General features: G+C 32.1%; 1 protein-coding gene across 3 annotated transcripts in view; it reads left to right on the top strand.

The window, feature by feature from the left end:
• LOC118191705 (uncharacterized) overlaps positions 1-15,145 on the top strand; it is a 199,305-nt gene that overhangs the window by 114,635 nt on the left and 69,525 nt on the right. For all 3 annotated transcript variants that reach the window (XM_085826360.1, XM_085826359.1, XM_085826362.1), the window contains exon 2: positions 14,502-14,667. The gene's annotated coding sequence lies outside the window, so the exon portion shown is untranslated. The remainder of the gene's footprint in view (positions 1-14,501; positions 14,668-15,145) is intronic.

Raw genomic sequence — 15,145 nt, 5'->3', positions numbered from 1 at the left:
GAAGTAGGCAATTATTAATAATTTACAGAGTGCGATTATATAATCTTTCTCTCCATCTTTATCTTTGGCACAGCTGTCACAATGCTTATGTTATATCTCCTCATTCGGTTCCTCCCCCTTTAAAAAAAAGACAGCTCCTATTTTTTGCTTTTTGCTAATAAAGTAACATCTAAATCAGATTCGATAATTCACGAACCCACATGATTGTCTTCTGGAAAGATGGTCCTCGTCGAGAGGGGATTTTTTCAGTATTGGATGATTATTTAAATTCTTAGAATGCTGGTCATTTTCAGAGATAATATCGATGATAAGATTCACGATATACGAGTTAAAAAAACGCTGAAATTTAATTCTTGAAACCGTAAAGATCATATCGTCTTAACTGCTAAGTAAAATATCACCAACACAGAAGAAGGTTTGAAATATTTTTTTAAAAATTTAGATTACACAATTTGTGTAGTAATCGCATATTCTGTGTGGATATCAAGTATTTGCAAACTACGAAAATTTAGAAACAAAAGTTTAAGTAAAATTAAAATATTAAAAAGTAAAGCTCGTCTACAAGGCTCAAACCCTCACACTTCACGACAGCTTCTTTGCGGTCCAAATATATATATATAAAACATATCAAAATATGAACAAAAATTTACTACCAAGTTAAACTTAATTGGAATGGCCCTTTAAATTCTTAATTTTAACTATACACGTCCCCTCTTCAAGGCTCCATTTTTCCCAGTGTTACTTTTCACTTCCCCTCCAGTAACCGCAGTGTGAAGCCTTTTGCCCAGTCGTTGATCAGAATTAAAACAAAGACTTTCCCGAACTTATAAATACAACTGCAGTTATTACACATCACTCTTTCGCCTGCTTGCTCTACCTAGCAAAGTTATGTCTCTTCAGTAAGCTTTTTTTCCTGTTGTCTAAAACATAAACCGCGTATATAGAAATTGTGGGGTGTGTTGCGTTTAGCATTCCTAGTGTTGTTCCTGTTTAAGCTGAAATGTATTTGTGAATAATTGTTCCTGTTCAAAATAAAAATGATGTTTTAACGATAAAGGCCAGGTGTGCTTTTTCCTCCAGCCATATTTATGCAGCAGTTTTTCTTGGCCACGACTAAAAATTCGTTCCATCTCCAGCAAGAACTACAACATTTCATGTAAAAACAGAAGGTTTATTTCATTTATACAACCTTTAAAAAAGTGTAGTAAAATTGTCCGGACATTCGTTTAAAAACAAAATATGGTTCTAGACCCTCAAGTATAGCTAAAATTCTTTGTATTGTCGGAAGTAAGCTGAAAACTCTTAAACTGCTGTGAAATAAAATTATTTTATATTCAACATCTACAAATTCATAGAATTCTTTTAGTTGTCTGGTTACTACTGCGTACATAAAAATATTTGCATATTTTAACATCACTTCAAATATTCACGGATATTTTATCTGACTGAGCAGCCAATGCTAAAATTAGATGACAAATTATTGACAAATTATTTCTGAATGCATTCTTCTGGTCTCTTCTATTTACATGTTTCTTAAAAATTCCTGTTGGCGGTATCGATAGAGTAGCATATCATCTTTTTATCAAAATAATACGTTGACATTTCTTGACATTTTTGAAACGATAGTCACAGAAAACGTCTCAAATTTCTCCTATCACAAAAGATAATAGTTTCGCCTAAATCCCACAATCTAAAGCAAAGAACCTAATCACTTTGGGGATTGCTATTATGCCTGTGCAACTTAACCTTTCTATGATTAAAGTCACGAAAGTGATAGTTTTCAAAGATTTAACATTTTAATGAAAGTTAACGGAGAAATCACATATATAATTATTGCTTCATCTTTTAGTTAGTGCAACTGAAAACTTCCCTTTGAATAACCTCATAATTAAGTCACATGCATAGTCAAGTATCTTGAAATTAATTTCATGCACAGCAGAATGTTAAATAAATGCAACTTCTTTAGTAGCACATTTAAAAGCCACCGTTAGAAATTACAAGGTTTTGTTTTATACGAGCGCAGCTGGTTTGTTGAACCTCATGAAGAAAAGTAGGCGCAACCCTTCCAATAACAAACGACACGAGCCGGCGAGAAAATCAATTTAGCAGCTTAACAAAAAAAAAAAAAAAAAAAAGGTTTAGTAAACTAAAAAGAATAACACGGCACATAAAAACACAAAAACATTTAAGCTGTCCCTGCACTTTTGCATACAAAGTCTTTCTCTCCCTTTAATGGTAGTTTCAATAAATTGAACGCTTTCAGTATATTAGCTCGATCAATCAGAGATACCGATCACATGTTTATGAGAATTGATGACTTTCATAATGTCTTGTGCAAATTTTACTCCTTTTTTATAATTTTGAATCATTTCTCTTACATTTCCGATTCCATGTAAGGCTCTTACCCCCCCCCGTGAGTGTACAACTTTCAATAAAATGAATGCAGTCACCGGCAGTATCACATTTAAGACATAAATTTACCCCCTGGAGGTGGAATCTCTGTAAGTACATAGGAAAGCGTCCATGCCCTGTTACTAATTGATTATAGTCTTTATCGCAAAATATAGGCATATTCTTCTTAATTTATATTTACAATTATATTCTTAATTTAATTTATATTAAGTAAGATTGATTAATATAAATTGACATGGTGCTATGAAACAAATAAGGTAAAATTAAACAAGATTTGGTAATTTTTTAAAAATTTTATGAACATTTTCAGGCAGTAGTAGCAAATATTTATCATTTCAAATGTTTATAGAAACCAAGGATTGTTTTATTTATTTTTTCTGTTTTTAAAATTATTATGGTATTAAAAGATCATCATTTATGACAATATTAATAACTCATAAAATTCGCAGCATAAACTTTTCTGAGTGTAATGAAAAATTTAAAAAAAAATTCGCAGTAAATAAAAAAATCTTATGCGGAATTAGAAATAAATTAAAAAAAATAATTGCTATAAAATACAAGATATTATATGTCCAATCTTAAATTTTTATTAATGCGCCTAAAGTAACCTTGTAATTTTATATACCTGTAAATACTTTAAGCAGAATGACTATACATCCATAAATACATATGTATGAAAGTAAACAATTTAGGATATTTGCTGCATTGAAAAATTCGCTTACTTCACTTTTTATTTCAAATATTTGTGAAAATAAGATTATATTTATTTATCTATTAATGTAAATACACACACCTATATATATATAGAGAGAGAGAGAGAGGAAGAGAAACAGATAATATGGTTTATTGATGCTTAAATAAAATTAATTTAGTAAATCTGCTTCGAATATTTTCTCTCTGTTTATATTCATTGTAACATGCAACTGCATGATGCATTCTGATTTTTAAATATTGAAATATCATTGCTTTAATTAATCAGGTGGTTTTTATCTGGCTCATCATCATAAATATGGTCTTGAAGAGAAGGAAATATATGTGTTCCGACGCTTTTTAAGACTTTTAGAGTCATGAAATTTATTTATAATATTTTTTTTATTTAATTTAAACTCCTTTTCAGTCTGCCTAAAAATTATTTCTGCATTTTTGCTAATCATTCGGACGTCATTAAAAGGAGAAGTCAAACCTTTACATCCAGATTTATAATATTTGAAACCTAGCAAACCATCATATGGTTCTGTTGAAACTAAAGCTGAGAAACAGATATTACATTTTACTTTATAAGCTAAGCTTTTAACAACAAAACCAGCTATATAAGATGTATACTTTTCGTTCTTAAATATTCTTATTTTTGATAAGTTATAATTAAAATTTACCTATAATTTAAAAAAGCAGCAAAAGATTATAAATTTTAAAGAAAAACTTTCAAAAATTCATTTTTACGCATTTTAGTATTTAGTTATAGTTTAGTATTAGTTATAGTTTTAGTAATTGTAAGAGAAAATTACTTGGTTGAATTTTTCTGTTAGTTCAGATTTAAAATATTATTTTCTAAAAGAAGAAGTTACAAATTCGCTTACATCTTAGGAAAAGCTAAAAATATATACAAGCCTGAAAGCATGCAAAAGCTTTATAATTATTTAGAACGTTAATTATGCTTTAAAAACATGCTATGTATTTAAAAAGCAATCTCAGTATCAAAAATAAAAATATTTAAAAATTCTTACTTGTGAAACGAGGCACTACCACCAGCTTTTTCGTGACAATTGTACGCGCTGCAATAGCCAACCGTTGCTAATTTCTGGAAGTCGTCTCTACTCCTCCGGATGTGATCAAAGGTGACAGCCGGGAACGCGCCAGACAAGGGAGAAAACGCAATTGGGTTAGTCTATTTCTTATAAGGTCCATGGTATTCTCCATGCTACGCGTAATTTCTATTTTCTCTTTAAAAAAATAATGAATTGTTTATTATTGTAAATTAACACCAAATTCTTTACTTTAAATTTACATTTCTGACATTTAAGCTTAGGCGTAACTGAAAATAAGTATAATAAATTGTTTATATTTAAAATTACTATGATATAGTAAGCGAATTCTACCAATTATTAAAACGATATAAAACTGCACCTTTATTTTTCTCCCAACAGAATTAAAGCCTTTTTTGATCAGATGGATACAACTTCTTCTTGATGTAGTTGAGTTTTTCACAAGAGAGAGTTTCTTTTTTATCAGCTCATTTTCCCCCCGAGAATTTACTCTTCCCAAGTATTGCAAGACAAACTTTCAGTATATTGCAGCAATATCGGTTTAATTACTACTAAATCACATGTTGCATTAATAATAGAGTTTTCTTTTTTAATTGCGACTGCATTTAAGCCCTGATTACAGAAAAAGTTTTCTTGTCTTAAAATAGACAGTAATTAACATGATGAAATTACTAAATCTATCCCTAATCCACGAAAATGTTCTTTCAGTATAAAACAGTCAACCAGGCCGAAAGAAAACAGTTCTTTAGTGTCAGAAACCAGCGTTTTTCAGTCTGTGGTCCAAAGACCTCTTGTAGTACTCGAAAAATGCCCTTTTGATGCTCCTAGATTTCTAAAATATACACAAATTAAAAGTCTAATCAACTGCTTTTGACATACTGTTATAAGGTATTTCTTCCGCCTTCTTCGCGTGTCTTCGTGGTGTAGTGGTCTGCACGCTGGGCGCATGTTCCAGAGGTCCGCGGCTCGATTCCCGGAGAAGGCGTTGCTAACTTTACATCTTGCCTGCTTCCAAAAATACCTAATGTCTACACTATAGCCGAAAATGTCATAGTTTGGAAATTACACGAGGCAACTCTCTATCATTGTTTCAGGCCCACCAGAAGTTGCTGGACACTAGGTAGTTTGACATGGGTTCGATTCCAAGGGATTGGGCTGGAAGAGTCGATTTCGTGACTTACACCCCATGTGTAACGTGGATACGGGTCAGTCTTCTTCGAAAGTCCTCCGCGAAGGTATCCCTCCTCTCAGGTAAACAGCCCTCGCGTACCTTGCCGTAATCGAATAAACCAAGCCTATTACTTTTCTCGAAAGACCGAGATTTTATGAATTTATTACCAGTTATCCTACCTACGGAATTAGAACTCTAGTCTGGAAGAAAAAAAAGATAAGGATTTAAAGCGCTAGGACTGTGGTGCTTCTTACCAACGTACATCCAGACACGGAACAGCTATGCAAGCATTCACAAGTTCATCCATCTCATTAATAACCAACATTTATTTAATTTTTAGTTAGCAATATAAAGATTATTTAAACTCTTAATAGCCTTGAACTATTAAAAATGTAAATTTAATTTTATTAAATTAGTACAGTTTAAAATTAAATTAATTTCAATCACAGGCATTTTAAAAATATAAATGTAGTGTTAGTAACATATGCTTAAAATTTAGCTTTTGAAGGGGACAAGAGTAAGATGATACACAGATCATTTTAATTTATAAAAATGGTCTCCACTTGAAAAAGTATGAGAAACACTGTCATAAGCCATTAACTAGCTAATTTTCGGTCATTATTTAATGTGATAACGTTTCGTGTTTTACACACCTTTTATAAAGCTTATCATTTTTAAGAATTTTTTTTTTTTTTTTTTTTTTTTTTTTTTTAGAAAAAGTTCAAAAGATAAATAAATACATGTTGGATTAGATCCTTCAAATGCCCCTCTATTTTATTTTCAGCTATACTTCAAATTTCTACAAAAGATACTGCAGAAGCATTGTCACATGAAAATTTGAATGAAGTCTGGAAATAAGAATAAACCAAACTTAACTAAATTTATAACCCAGTGTAAACCTTGAGGAGGAAAAACCACCTTTGTCTTAATGAAATGTGTTAAATTAAAAGGTAAACAATGAACATTCTCTTTCAACTCCCTGCTGTAACGGGATCGCATGTAACTGGGGAAAGGTTCTATCAGGATGTGACTGAAAAGAAGGGAAAAGAGTCCCCTTTGTCCTTGTAAAATAATATTTCGTCAACTGAGACAGCATGCGGTACTCTTATTAGGGACAGGAGGGGGGATAGACACGACTGCGTGCAGCACGTTTTGCTTTAAATTTCTGACTTTAAAGTAAATCGATAACACAATGCAAAGCTGTATATTTTGCATTGTGTTATCGTAAATTATAAGTAATTGATAAGGATTTTACTGTATAATTAAATTTAAAAAAGCAGTATTTCCTTTTCATTATTTTTAATTTATAGACAAAGGATGCATGCTTCACATGCTCTAAAACAACGTGCCAGCCCTGGACTTAATTACAGATCCTAAACGTCTGCTAACCCTACCACATCCACGGAATTGTAAAATTAAGGAAAACAGAAGGCTGTATAGAATGCACTTTGTGTTGTAGTGACAGCCTTTGAAAGTGGCCGATTTTCTGAGAAAATGAAACGCTGATATCGAATGTCACTTTTTTAGGCGACCATCTTCACAGAAGATAAAAATTGTAAGGTTTGTTTATGGTCTTCTTGGAGAGGGTTCATTGTATATTCTTTTTTTTTTTCCGCTTTCTCTTGCGCACTAAATAATGACAGAAAATTAGCTAGTTAATGGTTTATGAATGTGTTTTTTGTCGCATGCTTTTTTTTTATCTATTTTAATATCCATCTTCCGTAGAGATCAACAAATATATTAGCCTTTTTTCTAGAGTTCAACATTTTTCTTACATTCTTCTTCTTTCAAAAGCGCTCAATTTCAAATGTTTTATTTTCGCCATATTCAGTATCGTAGTTACATGAAATTCAAATCCAAAATAGAAATATTTTGCCTTTCCCTTGAAATTCTCCAGTTTGTCTTTTTTCTTATCGTTAAGTAGTACCTTTCTTCTTCAAATTACTGTTATGTACACAGATTTGGCAAGCGTTGTTAATGGGCAATTTAATGGAATATGACGACGGTTATGAAAATATTTTATGAACCTCGAAATCACAATTTTTTCTTTATGATCTCAGAATAAATGAAAGTACAACGCTTCATTTTCACCCGAAACAGGAGAAATTTCCTCTTAAACAATAAAGTTGAGTCAGCTTCAAGTATTTCTCCACCTCAACCCGACGAAAGAAAAATTCTTTTTCCATGAAGATACGATTATTCTAAATTATGTCTTATTGAAACATAAATTCTAAATGCGGAAAATATTTTATTTTTCTCATCATTGTTCTATAAATAACTTGCGATATCAGTGGAAAGAATAATTAAAAAAGAAATCATTTCTATCTGAAGTAATCAAATGTTTTCCTACCCTTCAGAAGGAAACTTTTAAATAGAAATTTCTGAAGGGATGCAGCGAGGGAAAAAACCTTAATATTCGTTTTTATATGACAATGCACGGGTTTTTATGTTAATTAATCATTCATTTTACTGTTTTACTTTTATTTTCATTTCTACTTTCGTCAAATTCCACCAGGATGCAAATTTAAGCGCATCGCTCTTGAGCTCGAGAGCCAGCCTTTAGGCAGCTATCGCTGGTCCTTTATTCTGAAACAATTTATTGCGACTGATCTGAATTGCTTATTAGTCCAAAGGAGCTTTGTCCCTGAAGGACTATTTCGTTTTGTCCCTGAAGGACTGTTTCGCTTCGTTTTGCGATTTTGCGCTGAAAACTTTAAAAGGCTGCATCACTTTTCAAATCGTTGCCACCAAGTACTATCGCCCTGTATTATACTTGAAGAAATTAAATAATGAAGAATCTGCATAAATGTATGTATGTTTCTCGCATTGTAATAAAACAGCGGTACATAGAGCCATCGAATTTTGAATGACGTAATCCTACTGCGAATATGGGCATCTGAAAGCCCAAATTTGAAATTTGGAATTTGTTTTATGATCGATTTCATATTTTGTAAAACTTTAACGAATTTTTGATTAACAAACTCGATGATTTAAAAGCGAGCAATGACAACACTCTACGGGGGGGGGAACTTTTTTATTTCTAGGGCGCGGAACTGCGTATCGGAAATTCTAAAGATATGCTCATTTTAAAATTATTTTGCGACATTACATTTGAACTGAATTTTATGGTTTAAGTGCAAAGAGCATGATAATAAATAAATAAATGTAACACACAAAACGTTAATAAAACGCCTCTTTGGACGTTATTTAAAATCTGAAACCTTTCAGATTTTTTTTTTTAATTTTTTATTTGATTTTAGTTTTGCTAGCTGTCATTGTTTCGTAAAAGTATTTAGGCCTGAGGAAATCTTGCTTTAGCGCGCGTTACTTTGTTTTTAATATACTATTTTAATTTGACTTGAGCATTTGTTTTGAAATTTTAGATATATGTATATATATTTCTGTTACTGTTATCAATTTTCTGTAACCATCTGGCTGATGTGTTTATAAAAAGGTTTATTTTAAACTTTCATCTGAATATGTATTTACTGTACTTATGAAGTAAGATGGGCGATCATTTGTCGACCTGGATTTGCTGTTCTAGGAATTAACATTTAATGTGTGTGGAACCGTATAAATACATTTTTTAATTATTCACAACTTCTGGTTGAACAATTTTAGAACCTTTCAAAGTCCCTTCAGCTGAAAATAATGAACAATGATGTAATTTAGAAATGACTTTGAGCAGAAATACCGTCCAAAAATCAGAGAAGAAAAGAATACGTTATTGCTATTAAAAATAGAAATGGTAAAATTCGTTGAGGACAAGTAATCTGCATATATGTAATAGAATTGTACCTGTTTTTTGAAAATCTCTTTTTCCCGCGATAATTGCACGTACATAGATAGAAAATAATATAGATAGTGGGGTTTTTTCCCATTTATATTAAACATATTCATTAACATCAATAAAAAAATCGATTTTATCCTGCCAATCATTTGGATCAGGATCACAGCGAGGCAATGGTTCCACATACCCGAATATTGACAAATACAGTCTTAAACAATCTTTAAGAATAAAAACAGAAACAATCTATCCGCGAAGAAAATCTTTCGATCTCGATCTGACGTAATGTTATTGCCCCTCATTTTATGCGTTCTTACCTTTCCCCTTCGTGCCCCTTCTTCATTCATATATTGCAACATTCAAAAATCCATATAGAATAACGCTTATATACTGTAGAGACTTGCTGGTTTTACTAACTAGTGAATTTATGTTAATTTGCTTTCCTTCCTTCTCATTTTCCATTTTCCCGTCAGAATATAAATTTCTTGCTCGCTTGTATTCAGATGAGGTAACAAGGACATAATACTTAAAGGAAGGTTTTAGAGGGTAGAATTAGAACGTGTTCCGCCTGCTCAAGGCTTGTTATTTTCACTCTCTTGAGAGCTGTTTCCGCGGCGCTGCTTTATTCTAGCCATTAGGCCTTTTACGCGGACTTTAAGTCAGAGCCAACTTGCGCGTTACTCTACTTGTGTAGTGGTTAGGTTAACTTGCCATTAATTAGTTAAGTCAAATTCATTATCCTTGATTTAAATTATAATTGCTGGTTTCTGTAACCTTCTGAATAGTACTTTTATTAACTTTAATTTTAGTTAAATAAAAGGATACTTTAGACTCTTTTTTAGTCACTTTGGTGCTTTACAAAACACAGTGATAAAAGTCTTGAATCTTTCATACATTTGATGCTACCAAAGAATACGGGACTTTATAATGCTTTATAGAAAGCATTTTAGTCTTCTTAGGCGCTTTAAAATGATGTACATGTGAAGTATATAATACAGCGTAAATGCTGTATTAATAGAGATTAATTGTTGTAAAATTATATTTATTGTTGAAAGAAAGAAAAAAAGAATTACACAATGCGTATGTATTCATAACTCAAATAACCTAAAAAAGTTATCATAAAATTATCATAACTCAAATAGCCAATTGTCTAATTGTCCAATTGTCAATGGCTCAATTGTCTAAGCCTTTGCTTTCCTCACAACGCATGATGTTCCCAAATAGTTCATGAAAGAGATATGTTTTCCTGATTATTTTCCAAAAATATCTCTGCCATTTTTATTGCATTAGGATTATTTACCTATCTATATGCTCATTGCCTTAATGTTCTAAGCGCATTTAAAGAACCACATGTACTACATATGTTTCGGCAATATATGAACGGATCTATAGAATATCTGAGCAATATCTTGAATGACTGGCATTTTTCAATAAAGTATGAAATACCCGAATTATTTTAATATTATGTATACTTTGTCTAGGTTTTTTATGTAATGCTAAGACATTATATAAAATTACAAATGCTATTTAGGCAAAATATTAAGGCTTCTTTTTAATATATTTTTTGAAAAGAGGTGATTTAGAACTCGATAGCGATAAGGCAGCAGGACATATCAGTTTATACTTTTTCTCCGTTCAATCACATCATAGCTATTCAGCAGCCGATAGTCTCATTCCTTCTTAGTGTTAGTCTTTTCCTCACTAACTTCTAGATGTACTTTCGGTTAGGAAAATACTGTTTTTTGCAGTCAAGGCTCGCCTTCTAGACAATTCATCTAAGAATCTTCGTTTTACACGTCAGCATACCGTAATTCCTTTTTGAACACTACATCTTGCTCTTCCATTTTCATCCAGCACAGCAATAGGATCTTTTCTGAACGAATGCAAAGTAGTGTCTTTCGACACACAAGACTGAAATGCAGATGACGAATTTTCCGTCTCAGGCGAGCGTCGAACGCCTAGACACATTGCATTAGAAACCTCACTAGGCCAGAGTATTTTAAACTTTACAGGTTTGCCTTTCCACATTACATAGAATGCTTAGGAAATGTACGAAATATTAATCGTTTCATACTTTGACGTCCAATTCTATTACCTAGGCAGCATTCTATTGCAGTGCCTGCTTTCATACATTGCCAATAACATGCATACTTGCATCAAACATAAAACGTTAAACTAGATTGGCAACGAGCTTTCATGAAATGTCAAACATGCAATGAATATACTTGGGAAACTTCTCTCACAGATTTTCTAAATTTTGTCGTATTTTTATAGATTATGTATTTCTCTTCTACCTATTCTTATTATTGGTTCAGGAATGCAGTTATAAAATAGTAATCTAAATGGGAATATCAAAAGGAAACCAATGCATAAACTTTTTCCTACGCACCTGGAATATAAAGAACTTAGAAAGGCGTTCTGTCAGCTTTTCAGATTTCTTGTTTAAAAAATCCCAAACCAAATGCATTTATCCATGTGTGGGCTGTTAGATGAGGCAATTTGAAAATTTTTACAGTTGGCTGCTCAAAATATCTGATACTTCATCCATATATCTGGAATAAAGCATCTGAAAAAACCAGACGTAGAGGAAAATCAAAAATAACTCAGCTTTTAAGCCAAAATAAGCACCACTTCTCTTACCAAGAATTCTGCAGAAAATGTCTTTATGCTCCAATTCACCATTCTTTTAAACTTCAGAAGGACGGGTATAGTTAATTTGTTCGTAAAATTTAGAACTTTCTGTTGGTGAAAAGACTGAATCCTGATAATCTTCTGGGTCTAAATATTGTATTACTGAGGTACTAACGAACTGTAGGCCCAAATGGACGTTTTTTTAACCTTTTGTGCGTTATCTTTATTTATTAAAGGTTTTTTGCACTTCAACCATAAAATTCAATTCGACAGCAATAACGCAAAATAAATTTTAAATGAGCATTTCTTTAGAATTTTTGATACACTGTCTCGCGCGCTGGAGAATTTTTTTTTTCCCGTACAGTTTTGCCATTGCTCCCTCTGTTTGTTGCCATCGCTTGTACAGTTTCGTCATCGCTCGTTGAGTTTGTTAATAAAAAATTCGTTGAAGTGTTACAAAATATGAAATTGATAATGAAACAAATTTCAAATTCTAAATTAGGGCTTCCAAATGCTTAGAAAGATTACGTTATAAGGTATTTCTCCCCCCTTCTTAGCATGCCTTCGTGGTGTGGTGGTCTGCACGCTGGGGGCGTATTCCAGAGGTCCGTGAATCGATTCCCGGAGAAGATGTTGCTAATTTTTCATCTTGCCTGCTTCCACACACACACACACAAAAAAAAAAAAAAAAAAAAAAAAAAAAAAAATTTAATGTTCGTATAACGTTATTCGAAACTTCACGGCTCTAGATATTTATTCGTTGTTTTATCACAATGCGAGAAACAGACATACATTGAACTTCTATAAATATAACATTGAGCGATAATATTTGGTTGCAACAATTTTAAAAAGGCACTGGCATTTAAAGTTTTCGACGCAAAATGGCAAAACCAAATTAATAGCCCTTTGGGCTGGAAAAAAAACGTTATACAGAATGTGATATTATAAAACATTACATATTAATCAAAAACCTATTTATATGATAAGTATTTGTAAGAATTTTAATTGTTTTGTAAAGCATTTATTTGTTTTAATCAATCAGTTATTTTATTTTACGCATCTTTACTGTCACTTCTCCCTTTCCGTTTTCCTGCCGAAGTGTTAAATTTAATTTGCGTGTATTTAATGAGAGAGATAGAGATAGTATTTAAGGGAAGGTTTCAGACTGCTTAGACAGAGAGTGATCCGCCTGCTGAAGGCCGTGTTATTAGTTGCAATTCTATGGTAGCATTCTATCTTCGACGTTGCTTTTATTCTGGTCAATAGTGCTTGTCCCGCCGGTGTAGATTTGAAGTCAACTTGCGCGTTAATTATTTCTGCGTATCTTTTAGTTAATTTATCATTTAGCTTAGCTTAAATTTGAAATTCCTTACTTTTGAGTCATGCCATAAATGCTGGCTGCTTTTGTAAGCCCAAGCGGTGCCTTCGGTTCGGTTATTTGAGTTCTGAAAAAAAAAAAAAAAAAAGAAAGAAAAAAAAAAAAAACCCGGTCTTTTATAGTCTTCTTACGTTCTATTGTTTATCTGGGCATAGTGATAAGTCGCTTGTGTCTAATACAGAGTCTTGACTTAGTGTATGCTACCTAAAAATGTGGGATTCTACAATTTAAATAGTAATTTAAATTAATAATATTTTATGGATGGATAATCAACAGATTATTAGCACAGAACTAAACAAATCCTATAATGTCAGTTAAATTAAGAAGGTTTTAAGATGATTAATGTTTAAATTATTTTAAAGAAGAAAAGCTTTAGGCTATCTCAGGCTTTTACGTTGCAGAGACATTAGACATTTTTTGAGAGGAGAGAGGAAAATGAGCAACGCCCGCGCCGGGACTCCAGCCACGGACCTCTCGAATACGCGCCGAGCGTGCTGACCACTACACCACGCAGACTTGCTAAGAAGGGAGAAATACCTTATAATGTAAAAGCGGAAGTATAAACTCTTTTATTTTAAGTGGGGCGGATTCATGAAAAGTGAATTATTCGCAAATGCAGGAATTCGATATAAATTTGGCAAAATTACGAAATGTATTGTTGATTACAATTTATTGCAGCTCAGTCCAGCTTTATAGAAGTTTCATCATTAATGCGTATACTTTCAGTATAAATTCTAATGCTTTACAGAGAACGTAGTATTTCTCTTCATTCCATTTTATGCATTAGTAATACGGCTATACAGTAATCACAATGAAAATGCTAGAAAATAAGTATAAAACTTCATTTCATACAATAGATATTTGCAGTAATAACTTTCGTGTTTATTTATGATAATTTTTCTACTGAATTTCGTTACTTGCCTTGTAGAGACATTAGGTTATTTTGAAACTGGAGACACGAAAAATGAGCAATGCCCTCTCACTGGACCTCTCGAATATGCGCCGAGTGTGCTACCGTTACACCACGAAGGCATGAAGAAAGGAGGGAGAAAATACCCTAAAGCCTTCTATAAAAATACACAAATTTTATTTTTTCCTAATAATCAGAATGTAAGTACTTATCATTTGTTAGCAAAATCTATTTCGAATTAAAGAATGAAATGAATAATTAAAAACTAACTGGCGAACAAAAACTTATTATTCATTTCTTCGAAATTCTAAAATCTAACTTCTTAAAATCTTGGTCAAATTCTAAAATCTTGGTCAGTTGGTAAATTGTTTTTTTTTTTTTTTTTTTTTTTTTTTTTGGATGTAAAAAGATATTTCCAATTTTTCAAATCTTGTTTTTCTTAAACACAGATACAGCAACACATGAGTAAGGAGAATTTAAGAAGGATTGAAGATGGTTTGCGATACATCAGCTAGAAAAATATCCATCTGTCTGGAGGCAGCTGCAGCATCTCAGAACAAAGATTTTTGAACGGAACAATAACCAGATTTCTTGATCGGAACAAAGACTTAACAGGTACGCTAAATTTTTAACAAAGCTGGTCGTCATATTCATTGAAGTTGAATTAACCCTTTCAAACTAACACTCGTTTTGAAAATTAAAAGAATATATAAAACAATCCCTGAACAAAGAGTAGTGTAGAAATAATCACAATGATATTAAAAAGAAAGGAAGCAGATTTCTGTATAATTTAACCACTCGATCAAGTGGTTGCTTTGAAAATTACTCAAATCGGCACTTTCAAAGAGAAACCCCCCCCCTTTGTCTGTTTGGCTTTAATTTAGTTTTATAAACTTCTTTTAACTTTTTGACCTTTTTGCATGTTAAAATTATTTACATGAAAATCACGTACATTTAAATGTGATTCAAGGACACAAAAATGACCATGGAATCTTTTTTAATTCTTCCTCACTTTTACTTCTGCTGCTTAAATAACTTCAGTTAGTAATGCAATAGTCGGGGAAAAAAACTTCATGTGGATATCATATGCCTT

The sequence above is a fragment of the Stegodyphus dumicola genome, chromosome 1, assembly GCF_044657685.1.
Source record: "Stegodyphus dumicola isolate Sdum_Otavi_A_Nest chromosome 1, ASM4465768v1".
In the NCBI taxonomy this organism is placed as follows: Eukaryota; Metazoa; Arthropoda; class Arachnida; order Araneae; family Eresidae; genus Stegodyphus; species Stegodyphus dumicola.
This window is presented reverse-complemented; position numbering and strand designations above follow the sequence as displayed.